The sequence below is a fragment of the Salvia hispanica genome, chromosome 2 (assembly GCF_029641045.1).
Source record: "Salvia hispanica isolate PSC_SH4W2 chromosome 2, Shi_PSC_v1, whole genome shotgun sequence".
NCBI lineage: Eukaryota > Viridiplantae > Streptophyta > Magnoliopsida > Lamiales > Lamiaceae > Salvia > Salvia hispanica.
Window position 1 is genome coordinate 54858072 of NC_142693.1, and position 14152 is coordinate 54872223.

Below are 14152 nucleotides of genomic sequence, written 5' to 3' on the forward strand. Positions count from 1 at the left end.
TGCAATTTTCGAAAATTTCGATCTCTCCCAGCTGTAGGAGATTTCGAATTTGAGTCCTATTCCAAAAAGGATTTCTTCTGTCTTCTTTATTTAAGTCCTAGTATTCTAGTAAGATCAGCCCACACTGATATTAGAGTACAGTTCGGGAACCAGAGAGAAGATTTGTGGTCTAGTACTTAAAGCTACACGTGGAGAAGTCGCTAGCCATCTTCAATTCTTTGGAGAATTAATTAGGTATTATTCTACTCCGTAGAAAAGCATGTTTTAGGTTTTCAATATTCTTAAAGCATGATTAATTCAAGTTATGAGCATGATACATGTGATAATTACGCGAATAGATTTTGTCTAAATAATCTGCTAAATAGATCTGATTATTATGTGATTTATTTACATGCTCTTCCGCTGCGTGCACCAACATGTTTCCCCAATTAGCTTGGTCCTGATTCCTATACCCCAGCTGCAATTGTCCTTCTTGACCTTTCCCTGACCAGTTGGACTGCCTCTCCGGAGGGTGTGCAAAATTCGTGAGCTGAAATGGAGGTGGCTGGTTTTGATCATGGCCAGTCCATCTAAAGTTTTGGTGAGTTCTCCATGGACCGTCCCTCTGTCTTCCTTGATTCCAACTTCCATCGGGATTCCAACTTCCCATCGAATTTGCTTGAGCTTGACACTCCCCTTCGCAGGGCTGACTGTAATATGGTTGAAGTTGCCTTTCCTCTTGACCAGGGGATTTCTCAATTTCCACTGGAGCATGCGGATTGTATTTCTCAATTGCATTTAGCAGGGCCTTTTCCAGTTTATCGATCTTATCTTCCACCTTCTTGTCTTCTTGATCCAGCACTGCATTAGCTGATCCTCTCCTTAATATGCTTCGCGGGTTATCATAGGCCTTTTTTGCCTCGATCAGCCTCCCCAAGGTTTCCCGAGCTTCACTTGCCTTATTCTTGGTAAAATTTCCCCCGCTCGAGGAGTTCATCAAGTCCTTTGATTCAGGGTTCGCACCTTCGTAGAACAAATAGTAAGTCTCCGCTTCTATCATCCTGTGGTTCGGACTAGCATCCAGCAGTCCCTTGAAACGGGACCAATAAGAACTCAAAGACTCATCGTATTCTTGTTTGCACTCCTGAATCTCCTTCTTCAAGGTATTCGTCTTGTTGGATGAAAAAAAGTAGTCCAAAAATTCCAGTTTAAAATCCTTCCACGTGTTGATCGAGTCCGGTGGAAGCCTTAGCAGCCAAGTGTTCGCCTCCCCCTTGAGAGCAAACGGAATTGCTCGAAGACGGTAGTCCTCCTCGGTTGCCTCGTTGGGTCGCTTTTGAATGCTGCATAATTTACTGAACTCGTTCAAAAATTCATAGGCGCATTCATTCCTACGCCCAGAGAAAGTAGGTAGAACTCCAAGTACATTTGACTTGATATCGATCGACCTCCGCCGTTGGTTCGAGACTATGGCATGAGCGGGTTCACCGTCAAGATGTGCGGTGAGCGACCCTATTTCCGGATCGGGGTCTAGTAGATGAGCCATATCTGGGTCCTTCTCCTCCTCGGTCTCGGAATGCTCTGGTTCGGTTGATGTCCCTGGGTTCTCCTCTGTCGATGAATTCCACTCCTTTTCACTTTCTGACTCGAACGGAAATGGATCTTCCGTCCTTAATCCTGATCTGGTGGTGATGGTAGATGTAGATTCCTTGACTCGCCACTTGTATTGGCCATTCCCTGATCCAGATGAGCTTGCCCAACTTCCAGATTGGAAGCCTGCTTTCATAAACTGACAGGGAAAAAGAAAATAACAGAAATCAAAATTTTATTTCCAAATCCTTAAATGAAATAACAACAAACGCCATCCTTCCCCGGCAACGACGCCATTTGAAAAGCCCTTTAGTGTGTGTGCGTGTATTCAAAAAATAGGGAATAACAGGTTCCCTAGATCCAGCAAATCCACTAGATCACGTGGTCTAGGAACTCGTTGAACGCGAGGAATCCCGGTCGTCGGACACACAAAGTACTTTTTTCAAAAACCCTCAACCACTTTACTAAACCTAGTATAGGGAAGTAGGGGTCGATCCCACAGAGAAGGATGCGTAATACTCGTGTTCAAGGATTTGGGTGTGTTTTTGGGTGTTGGCTGCTGCCACGCATTTTCTTAGGTTGAGGAAAAATCAAAATTAACTTGACTTGGAAACTTTAAAATTCTTAAGCTAACAGCTAGACCTAAGCAAAATCATGAAAGAGCGTAGTAAAGGAAATTAACTGTTCGACACTTGATCTAAGAAAACTACTTCACCACTAGACCTAGGAAATAAACCTACTGTGGGGACCATGACTGAAAAAGCAGAGTACGAACGAAAAGTTGGCAGAATAACTAACTCTCGTACTAACTAACAGCGACATCGTCTTCTACAACCAAATTTTGTAAAACTTCTTAAGAAATTCAACATGAGCGAAATTAAAACAGAGCAACTGACTTTTAAAATCAAATTAAAGCATGATCGACGAAAAACTAAACAGATCTGCATACTCTAGACGAAGCAAAACAGAAAACAATAATGAAAACAAAATCCATCTAACAACGATCTTTCCACACGTCGAATCCAACCTCAGACGCTAAATCCACTCCGGATCCAAGCGTCCGACGCGAACTCCAACCAACAGAAACTCTTCATCACATCAGATTTAAACAAGGAACTCTGAATGCTCACATAACCACAGATCTATCACCAAATTCCATATCGAACACCACAACATCAAAATAAACAGAGATCGATATAACATTTGAAGAAATAAACTAACAGCAGAGAGATCTATGCAAATTGACTTGAAATTTTAACTGCTAAACGCAGATCAACAAACGGAAAAACAAATAAGTATCATAAACAGAAAGGTCGACTCCCAAAAGTGAAGTTCGACGGTAAAAACGAGCAAAACAACTGAAATTAAAGGAATTGTATCTTCGCCCACACTCGGACGGTATTGCCAACCACGAAATTTCTAAGAAAGTAACCTTCCGTTCCCGACTACCCCAGATCCATTCCCAAGTGTGTGTAATGTGTGTGAGCTAAGAAGAGTGAAAAAAGTGTAAAAAAAATATATTGTTTGCGTTGCATGCTCTTCTATATATAGGCGTTTGAGTGGGGCCCAGCGAGGTATAGATAAGACTTTGATGCCCTCAGCTATTGACTCCTCTGTCACGCCAATTTCCTTGTAAATCCTGCTCACTTCGTTCCTTTCCTTCGCTAGACCATCTCCTTCAGTACTTCCTTGATCTAGCAATTTTCTTCACACACCTGGCTTAGGAAACGTGTTAGACCATTTCGCACATTACCGATGCATGAAATTAGCCTTATCAATGTGTCTAAGTGGATAGAAGCTAAGGCCACCACATCATGTGAATCGAAGGAGGTGGCAAAATTTCTTTAAGGCCAATATTTTCAACAGATATGGAGTTCCTCGAGCCATCGTCTCGGATCAAGGAACACATTTCTGTAATCGCACTGTCGAGGCTCTAATGAAGAAATATGGTGTTCACCATAGAGTATCTACCCCGTACCACCCTCAGTCTAATGGCTAAGCGGAAATTTCTAATCGCGAGATCAAGGCGATATTGTAAAAGACAGTTAATCCGTCAAGGAAGGACTGGAGCAAGAGGCTCGGAGACGCATTTTGGGCCTACAGAACTGCTTTTAAGACGCTTATTGGGATGTCGCCTTACAGGCTTGTGTTTGGCAAGATGTGCCACTTACCCGTGGGTATCGAGCACAAGGCGTACTGGGCAGTAAAAGAGTTGAACATGAAGTCTTCGGCTTGTGAAGAAGAAAGGAAATTACAGTTACAAGAACTGGAAGAGCTGAGGCTGGAGTCGTATGAGTCTGCCATGTGGTACAAGGAAAGGACGAAGTTATGGCATGACAAAAATCTCCGGGTCAAGGAACTCCATTTGGGACAGAAGGTGCTCCTTTTCCAATCCCGGCTCAAGCTGATGCCAGGGAAGCTGAAATCAAAGAGGATCGGTCCATATACCATCGTCGGCCTCCGCGCAATCGGAGCAGTGGAAATCCAGGGAAGTACCTCTAACTCGGTCCCTTTTCTTGTTAGTGGTCATAGAGTGAAAGTCTATAGGGATAATTCTGAGTTGTGTGTAGTGGAGGAAGTGCCACTACGCGCACTCTCTACTATCACCTAGACAGACGAGGAGGTATTCTCGACGGATTCCTGGGTCAGGTAAATTGATTGACATTTTTGGATATATACACTGAACAAGGGAATCTCGGGAATCCTCAAGAGGGAAGGTGTAAATCCAAAAAAATGTATATACAATTTAAATCTCCCAAAAATATTTTCGAAGCACCAGACTCCGAAGGGAACCGATACCTTATATTCTAACCTTGACCTAGGAGTCTGGCGCCTTAATTTTTTTTATGGTCATGGTCAGGGAAGTCTGCTAAGGAAGGAGAGCTTGGAGGAAGAAGACAAGGAGAGCCTGGAGGAAGAGGTCAAGGAGAGATGGAGATAATTTGAATTTCAATATTTGGCCGATATTTATGGGAGTTGTACGGTTACTTACATCACGCCTGCAACCGCACCATCTTTTCATCAGAAAAGGCAACCGTTGCTTCTCTCTCCAATAATCCCAATCGACGAAAAAACTGAATTTCCTTTCCCTTCTCTCTACTTTCGTTCTCTCTCTAGAACACAAACCCTAACCAAATTCGACCAAGTTTCTTTCTAATTTCAGATCTACAGTAATGGATTCAACCCAAACCACCGGAAGTTCACAGCAAACGGTGTATGACGCAGCCCTGTTGGCAGAGTTGACGAAGAAATTGGGGAGCGTCGAGAAAGCGAAGGAAGTGTACGCTATGTTCTCCGCTAGCCTAATGACATCCGCAGCGGCCATACCATCACTGACAATCCCAGCGGATTCGGCGGTGCATCCAGCAGTTTTCCAAGAAGAAGAGCCTCGAGACTCTGGACTCAACATGCAGAAACCGCTTCACGGGAGGCAGATAAAGAAGAGAAGGTGCACGAACGACCGGAGGATGGTGGGCAGACGAACGGCGGAACAGAGGTGGAAACCGAACGACAAGGTGACGGAAACCCTAATTCTGAGGGTAAGGAAGATGCTGAGGGGGAAACCCCTGTTGTGGAAAGTACTGTTGAGAGGGAAACCTGTCAGGATTGGTACTGAAAAGCATATTTCGAGCATGTTGCACGGATAGAATTGCTTGTATACGATAAATTCTACAATCCACTTTTAACCCAAGGCGAGAAGAAGTAATTTTATCGCATTGATGTTTGCTTGTGCATTTATAAGATGTTTCTCAAACATTTAAATGTATAAGAAGCAAATTAGTCTAATTCTTCTACATAGTAGACTGGTCGTGAACGACGTTCACAGAAGGTGACGCAGTCGGTTCTTTGTAGAAGAGAAATAGAATTTCACAACCTAGATAGGCTTTGGCTACCTATCGTGAAAGGTTGCAGTGTCACTCCGCATGTTTCCTTACCTTAGGAAATAAACGACACTGGTGTGGTATAGCACTGAAGGATCTAACAGTGCGATAAGTCTTTCTTGCTATTTACTGAGAGACGAGGTCTCGGTGATTGTTATTTCTTAGTCATTGTTGACATAACATTGAGCATACGATATTGATTATGCACTACTTTGATTTATCAAATGGTGCGGATTTTTTGCAATCCAAGAATCCTAATATCTTGGGTAGTGGTGATCAATGTCTAGAGGTGCTAGTATTGTTATTGCAATGAATCGTGTGCTGGGTGAGTCCAGTTTGATAATATCCTCAAGAGGTGTTCGGAAAAGGTTTTATTATTCAGAAACCCAGCCGGTTGGAATATATTCCAGAATAATAAATAAAGATTTTGAACTAGACAACTCTTGGAAAAAGATATTAATTAATTAAAGTCAAATAGCAGACTTAAATTGATTAATGGATATTTATATTTTTAACAAGGGAAATAATAAATTAAAGAGGTAAAATCCCGGATTACTCGTAATTTGGGATTGGACGGGCAGTCAATAATATTATACTATAGTGGATGATAATAATATTCTGTTTGGACTTGTATTAAATTGGGGCTCAATTTAATTAATAAAAGTCCAGCAGGTTTGGCCCAAGTCCAACCTCCATGGATCCCTAATTTGGCCCATCATAACTCAATAATAAAGGAGATTAGAAAGGAGATTTAAAGTAATTTAATACATCAATTTTCGTGCTCCCCTCTGGGAGTGGACGAAAAGTCAGTTTTCTCTAAAACTGATATTCTGTCTTCTTTCTATTCAAGCCCTTTTCGATTCTGACAAGCTTTGCCCACCCAAAGGTCATTATCTGAGTTCGGGATACAGATTAGAAGATTCATGGTCGAGTACGAAGATCTTCATGTGGAGAAGGAGCAAGCAATCGTCGATTCTTTGGAGAATCAGATCGGTAACCCTAATCCGTAGAATATCATGAATTAGGGTTTAATTCCTTAAAAGCATGATTTATGTGCGTTCTTGTATGCAATTTTGATTGTTTAACATGTAGATAATTAATCCCATAATCGGTCAAATAGATCTGTAGATCTGATTTATTTGTGTATGCATGACTTCCGTTGTGCAAGGGGCACCAATCCCCAACAATTGATATCAGAGCCAATTTTTGGCTTTGATTGTGTGGATTAATTTCATGTTTTCGGATTGCTTGAATGCATATTTTTCTTCATTTGTATTGTGTTTGTTTTTGTTTTTGACTGAACGAATTCGATCGAACACAAAGAATGATGAATTACGCAGCCTCAAAGATGTGCGACAACAGCCTTGATGAAAATCAATTTGTTCACTATGTGAGGAGGTACTACGTTTTCTTTGGTATAATTACATATTGTAATCATTACTTGGAATGATTGCACGTTGTATTTTGTGCTTGGATTACGCCATCTAAATCAAGTCATGTTCTGTCGTGATAAATCACGACGAGAGAAAGACGCCAACTGCCGTAGCTATCGGGGTGGGCAGTTTGACCAAATTGGCAAGTCTAACAGACTGCGGAAGAAAAGCAGCTTGCCTAGCGCAAGAAGCTGCCCAACGTGTCAAGCTGGGCTCACAAGTCGACGGAGATGGCTGCGTTCTGCAAAAACGTATGGCTACAGTGGCATCTCCAAGCAGCGACGGTGACAGTGGTTCGTAAAGAGGGCAGCAGCGGCTGCGGTAATGCAGCTGCAGCAGCAGCCCTTGATGCGGTCCAGCGGCTGTCCAACAAGCTGCGAGACGTTGAGCAACTCGACGGTGGCGTGCCAGCAGCAGCTGCGGTCCAAGTGGCAGCTCGTCGGTGGCGTTTCCGGGCTCGAGGCAGCGCAGCTTTCTGAATTAGTTAGGGTTTCCCTAATTCTAGGAACTAATTTGGAGAAAAACTTTGAAATTAGGTAGGGTTTCCTAACCCTTGGAACTAATTTTAGAGTTAATTTCAAGATATATTTTAGAATAAGATTTGAATATATATTGGATTATCCAAAATTTAAATTATGGATTAATGAGATATTTATCCTTATTTTATGGATTCAGATAGAGTAAATTCTATCTAGATAAATCCTAGATAAATTAGGATAATAATAATTAATTTATTTTATTATGTCTTATGGATTTATATAGATTTAATTATAATGAATAAATCCTAGATAGACTAGATAAATTAATTAATTATATTTGGATTTTTTATCCTTATTTTATGGATTTAGATATATTTAATTATATCTAGATTAAATCCTAGTAAATTTGGATAATAATTAATTTTATTGTCTTATAGATTTATATAGATTTAATTCTGTGTGAATAAATCCTAGATAGACTAAGATAAGTTTTAATTATGTTTATCCATATCTTGTAGATATAGATAGATTTAATTCTATCTAGAATATATCTTAGTTGATTGGAAAATTAAAATCCATGTTTATCTTAATCTTGTGGATATTTATAGAATTAATTCTATTTAGAAAATATCCTAGTAGATTTAGATAATTAAATTTGTCTATATCTCTTAGATATTGATAGATTTATATCTATCGAGAATATATCTTAGAAGAATTAGATAACTATTAATCCAGTAATGTATTATCATTTGGATTTAAGATAGATTTAGTTCTATCTAGTTAAATCATAGTTGAATTAATTAATATTAATTCTAGTTTATCCTAATTTTATTGATATAAATAGATTTGTTTCTATTTAGAAAATATCCTAGATAAATTTGGATAAAGATAATACTAGATAATCCTTATCTAATGGATTTCTGATAAAATTAATTTTATCTAGAATAAATCCTAATAGATATGATATATTCTAGTTTCTTCTTCTAAATAATCTAAGTTTTTTTTTAAATCGTAGAATGATTGGATTTTATCTTTATCTTATGGATTTGGTGAAATTTATTTTTATCCTGAAATATCCTGGTATGATTTATATAATGATAATCCTAGGTCAATCTTATCTTGAATTTAGGATTTGATTTTATCCATGTAAAATCTAGAATAATCATAAGAGGATTTAGATAGATTATATTCTATCTAGATAAATCCTAATTAATTTGGATAACCATTATCCAAGATAAATTTATCTTCCGAAATTTTTATTTTGGAATAAGATAAGGAATTAATTATTTAATTAAATCTCCCTAGATTTATTAAATAATTTCAATAATTATCCAGTGTGATTAATTACCATGAAGTAAATGGATTTGTCTATTTATTTGGTGATTATCTATTATAAGTGGATTAATCTGCCTTATCTGCTTATGTGATAATTATGCAAAAGCCATGTTCAAAATAACTAAGCGATAATTACAACAGTGCGTTGTATATGGTCTCCATAAATTGGTCTATATATGAAGCAATTTCTAATATTATCGCGACCCACCTTAGTCGGAGCAATAATCCTACGAAATAGCAAGGTCATAAGATTAGACTTCTTAATAGTAAATTGTTTAAACTAGAAGCATGTTTCTAATATTATCGCGACCCACCCTAGTGGGAGCCATAATCCTACGAAATTGCAAGTTCATTTGTTTAAACTTATTTATAAGATAGCTATGGAATTTTGTTAGTGGCGTACGACCTTCCGTAGAAGGAGTATCAAAACAGAATTGAAATTCCTAGATGCAAATATTTATGGTAAAAGCTTAGGCAATATTTGCGGCCATGCCACCTTAGTGGTCTCTGGACTATTCGTCGGTATTGTGACCAGGAAATTGCTGGAATCCGAATTTGTATGACCTCCCTAGAGGCGTACTTATTTTGGTTTTGGCAGTTGCGAGATACATAAATTATTTTGTGGTTGTTTGCGATTATGTATCAAGCATAGTATGTGATAAATAGTTTTATTTCTTCTCAGCCAAATTCTTAATAATGTCTGCGAACCTTAAAGAAATCAAACTCGAAGGCCAAAATTATGTAGACTGGAAATGTAAATGGATAAGATTCTCATTGCTGAAAACCTAAAGTTTGTATTCACCAATTCATGTCCTCTATTTCCTTGACAAAATTCTATAAAGAAAGTTCAAGAATGTTTTATGCATGTACTTGACAAGTTCTTTGAGATAGAAGGTCAAACTACTTTCTTTTAAGTAGTAAGACACGTCTTGGTTTATATTGATGAAAGAAGAATATCCAATAAGGACGATGTCCAGATTCTATTGGAATATCCACGAGAGATAGAATATTTTGAGGAATCTTCTGATTCAGTTACTCAAATAGTTTCTACACTCAGTTCTTCATCAAATGTAATAGGAAGTGATAGTATGAAAGTTGTTACTTAAAAGTTGGAAACCTTCTACATGATATTCACTTTATTAATAATAGAGGAAGATAACATGATAGAGGACAAATTCGTTAAGCTGCATCTTTCCTATGTCTTAGTTCAATCGAACAAAAGACTAGCAATGGAAAGAGGGAAGAGCTGAATTGTCATCAATGCCTGCTGAAAGCAAGAAAGGCAAGATAAATTAGGTGAAAAGGCAAAGTGAAGATGCATTGCAAGTCGGATTGACCTCTTCTAAAGAAGGACAATGACTTAGATAACAATGTAACTTCTAAAGGAGAGATCTCAATCCAGTTGGGCAGTTGTTGCAGTGGGAGCTATTTATTTATGCTCACTTAATTGTTTTGTTTTGATGTTAGAGTTTTGTTTTATTGGTACAGTTTAGTTTAGAAAAAATTCAGTTTCTAAACTTGTTTATGATTAAATGATGTTCGATGTCATTTTATAATGCGTGCATTATTAAGAAATGTGATTCGAATATCTATCATAGTACCATAGAAAAACAAATTGTGCATCATAGTATCTAAACAATATAAATGCAACAAGATTGAGTTTCGAATAACAGTTCAACTTCTTATACAATGAATGATAAAATATTTATGGCACTTAGACATAAGGCCAAGAAAGTACTTAGTAATTGTTCAAACTGATTTTGTCTAACTCAAGTGACTATCGAGATTTTAACAACTTGTTTGTTAAATAGCTCGAAAGTCAAGTAAGTCTGGTTGATGCACTATAAGTAAGGATCTTTTGGTGGTTCAAGGGATTCAGAATACTTATAGAGATGCAACATAGAAAGACTAGCAAGTCTCAATGGTCTACACCATGGGAGACGAGCAATGAGTTAAGATCAGTAGTGGGAGTTAAACCCTAGTTGACTACTCCAAGCATTCTTCTAAAGAATGGATAGTCATATAAGAAGATATCGAAGTCTCTCTAAGAAAGTTCGATATGGGAACAGTTTCACTCAATGATACCTTATCATTGATGAGATTTACGTTGGAAACAACGAGTTTTATCTTAAAGAAACTATCATAACATCAGTACCTTCTACAACACACGAGTTGTGGATTAGAGGTAAGTCTAGTCCAGCACATCTCAAGGTGTGGAGTTATTCCAACACATGTTTTGGAAAAGGTATCTAAGTAATTGGAGTTGTGTACTGAGGTATGTTTTAAGATTGTCCCAATTGATAGAAAAGGTACGGGTTCTATAATCTTCACGGCAGAAAAGTGTTTGTTTACATCAATACTAGATTCTTTGATGAAGATTATGAGAAGAACTACAAGCCTAACAAGCATGATAATTCTCAAGATAATGAGAATATCTATTTTCCATCTTAACCAAGAAGTCATACCATTAGATGCTTATGCACTTAGAAAATCAACATTTGTACCTAAGATTATAAGAGTCATGTCGTAGTGGGAGCGTTCCTTGCGAACATAACAAGTTCATGGGTCTAAGAGAGTCTTTAGACTCAGTTTTAGATCGACTTGAATCTAATCCCTGTAACTACAAGGACACATTGACTCATTCAGATAATCGTTCTTGATAAGATGATAGATTCTGAATAATAATCTAAGATAGACAAGAATGTTTGCAAGACTTGCGATACTACCCATAGACTATTTTAGCCAGTGGGAGCTAGTGGATCTCTAAGTGTAAACATGGATCTTGAAAGGCTAGAATAATGGCTAAGGGTTATACCCAGAAAGAATGATATTCTCGCTTGCCATTATGCCTAAGACGATCTATATCATATTGTCTATTGTAGCTTACATAAATTAGGATGTACTCCCTCCGTCCCACTTAAAATGCAACATTTGGGAATCGGTACGGGATTTTATGTAGTGTTGTTTTGTGAGTAAATGAAGAGAGAGTAAAGTAAGAGAGATGAAAAAGTAGAGATAGAGTTGTTTCTATTTTAGGAAACGTTTCATTTTTAATGGGACAACCAAAAAAGGAAAACGTTGCATTTTTAATGGGACAGAGGGAGTATGTATTATGATTGTCAAGACAGTTTTCTTTAAGTAGAAGTTTTGAGGAGATCATCTACATGGAACATCTTAATGGTTATGTGCTACAAGTACAAGAAAGTTGAAAGTGCACTATATATGGTATTCTTGGTACTCAACGATGATGACATCTATAAAAGTTGATAAACAACTCAAAGGGTTATCTAGCATAGGAAACTGGTTGTCTACCCAGTTTAAGGATGATGGATTTAAGATAAACTAGTTACATTCTAAGCATCTAAGTCATTAGATTGCTAGAAAAGAATGTTAAGTTTTCTTAAAGAATCCTACATCTATATCATACTTAGACACTTTAGCATTGAAAATTCCAAGAAAAAGTTTTACTTCTCTAGACGGAATTATCTTGTCTCTAGCCAAGTGTTTTTCAACACTAAATGAGATCAAGAAGAATGTGACAAGTTCCGTAATTGGAAGTCTCATGTATGCTATGATGTGTATTAAGTTAGATATTAGCTTTGCCGTTGGCATAGAAGCTTGATATCATATTAACCATGTACAAGGACATTGGATTGGTAAAGAGTATACTATAGTACTTGAAGAAGACTAAACGGTATGCTCTAGTTTACCAGACATCCATGTTATGTCCTTTAGGTTACATCGACTTGATTTTATTATTGATCGGTGATCGAGTTATCCGCTGACTATATTTTCACGTTAGGAGATGAAAACTGAGTCTTGAAGGAGTGTGATTACATCACAAGCTCTATCATGATAATTACAAGTGTGGTTTCATAGGAAACTACTAAGGTAGTTGTTCATCTCAGTAACTTTCTAATAGCTTTGACTGTGATTCCGAGTATGCCTATGAGTATTATATTTTATTATGGTTACTCTAGACATGTGTCTAACTCGAGGGAAACACGATCAGATAAAGCTAAGCAATCACATAGAGAGGAAGTATGAAATTAATTAAGGAAAAAGTGCGCAGCGAGACATTATGGTTACCAAGATATCATCAGAGAACAACCTGGCAGAATCATTCACAAAATGCCTATATGGAAACATGTTTTACACATGAGGTGAAAAGTATGGTAGTTCGATATATCATGATCCGAGACCTGCTTAGAGTATAAGTGGGAGAGTTTTGGCAGTGGGTATACTCGAAAGCATGATTTTGAGTATAAGTGGGAGATTGTTAGGATTGGTATACTGAAAAGCATATTTCGAGCATGTTGCACGGATGGAATTGCTTGTATATGATAAATTCTACAATCCACTTTTAACCCAAGGCGAGAAGAAGTAATTTTATCGCATTGATGTTTGCTTGTGCATTTATAAGATGTTTCTCAAACATTTAAATGTATAAGAAGCAAATAAGTCTAATTCTTCTACATAGTAGACTGGTCGTGAACGACGTTCACAGAAGGTGACGCAGTCGGTTCTTTGTAGAAGAGAAATAGAATTTCACAACCTAGATAGGCTTTGGCTACCTATCGTGAAAGGTTGCAGTGTCACTCCGCATGTTTCCTTACCTTAGGAAATAAACGACACTGGTGTGGTATAGCACTGAAGGATCTAACAGTGAGATAAGTCTTTCTAGCTATTTACTGAAAGACGAGGTCTCGGTGATTGTTATTTCTTAGTCATTGCTGACATAATATTGAGCATACGATATTGATTATGCACTACTTTGATTTATCAAATGGTACGGATTTTTTGCAATCCAAGAATCCTGATATCTTGGGTAGTGGTGATCAATGTCTAGAGGTGCTAGTATTGTTATTGCAATGAATCGTGTGCTGGGTGAGTCCAGTTTGATAATATCCTCAAGAGGTGTTCGTAAAAGGTTTTATTATTCAGAAACCCGGCCGGTTGGAATTTATTCCAGAATAATAAATAAAGATTTTGAACTAGACAACTCTTGGAAAAAGATATTAATTAATTAAAGTCAAATAACAGACTTAAATTGATTAATGGATATTTATATCTTTAACACGGGAAATAATAAATTAAAGAGGTAAATGTCCCGGATTACTCATAATTTGGGATTGGACGGGCAGTCAATAATATTATACTATAGTGGATGATAATAATATTTTGTTTGGACTTGTATTAAATTGGGGCTCAATTTAATTAATAAAAGTCCAACAGGTTTGGCTCAAGTCCAACCTCCATGGATCCCTAATCTGGCCCATCATAACTCAATATAAAAGGAGATTAGAAAGGAGATTTAAAGTAATTTAATACATAAATTTTCGTGCTCCCCTCTGGGAGTGGACGAAAAGTCAGTTTTCTCTAAAACTGATATTCTGTCTTCTTTCTATTCAAGCCCTTTTCGATTCTGACAAGCTTTGCCCACCCAAAGGTCATT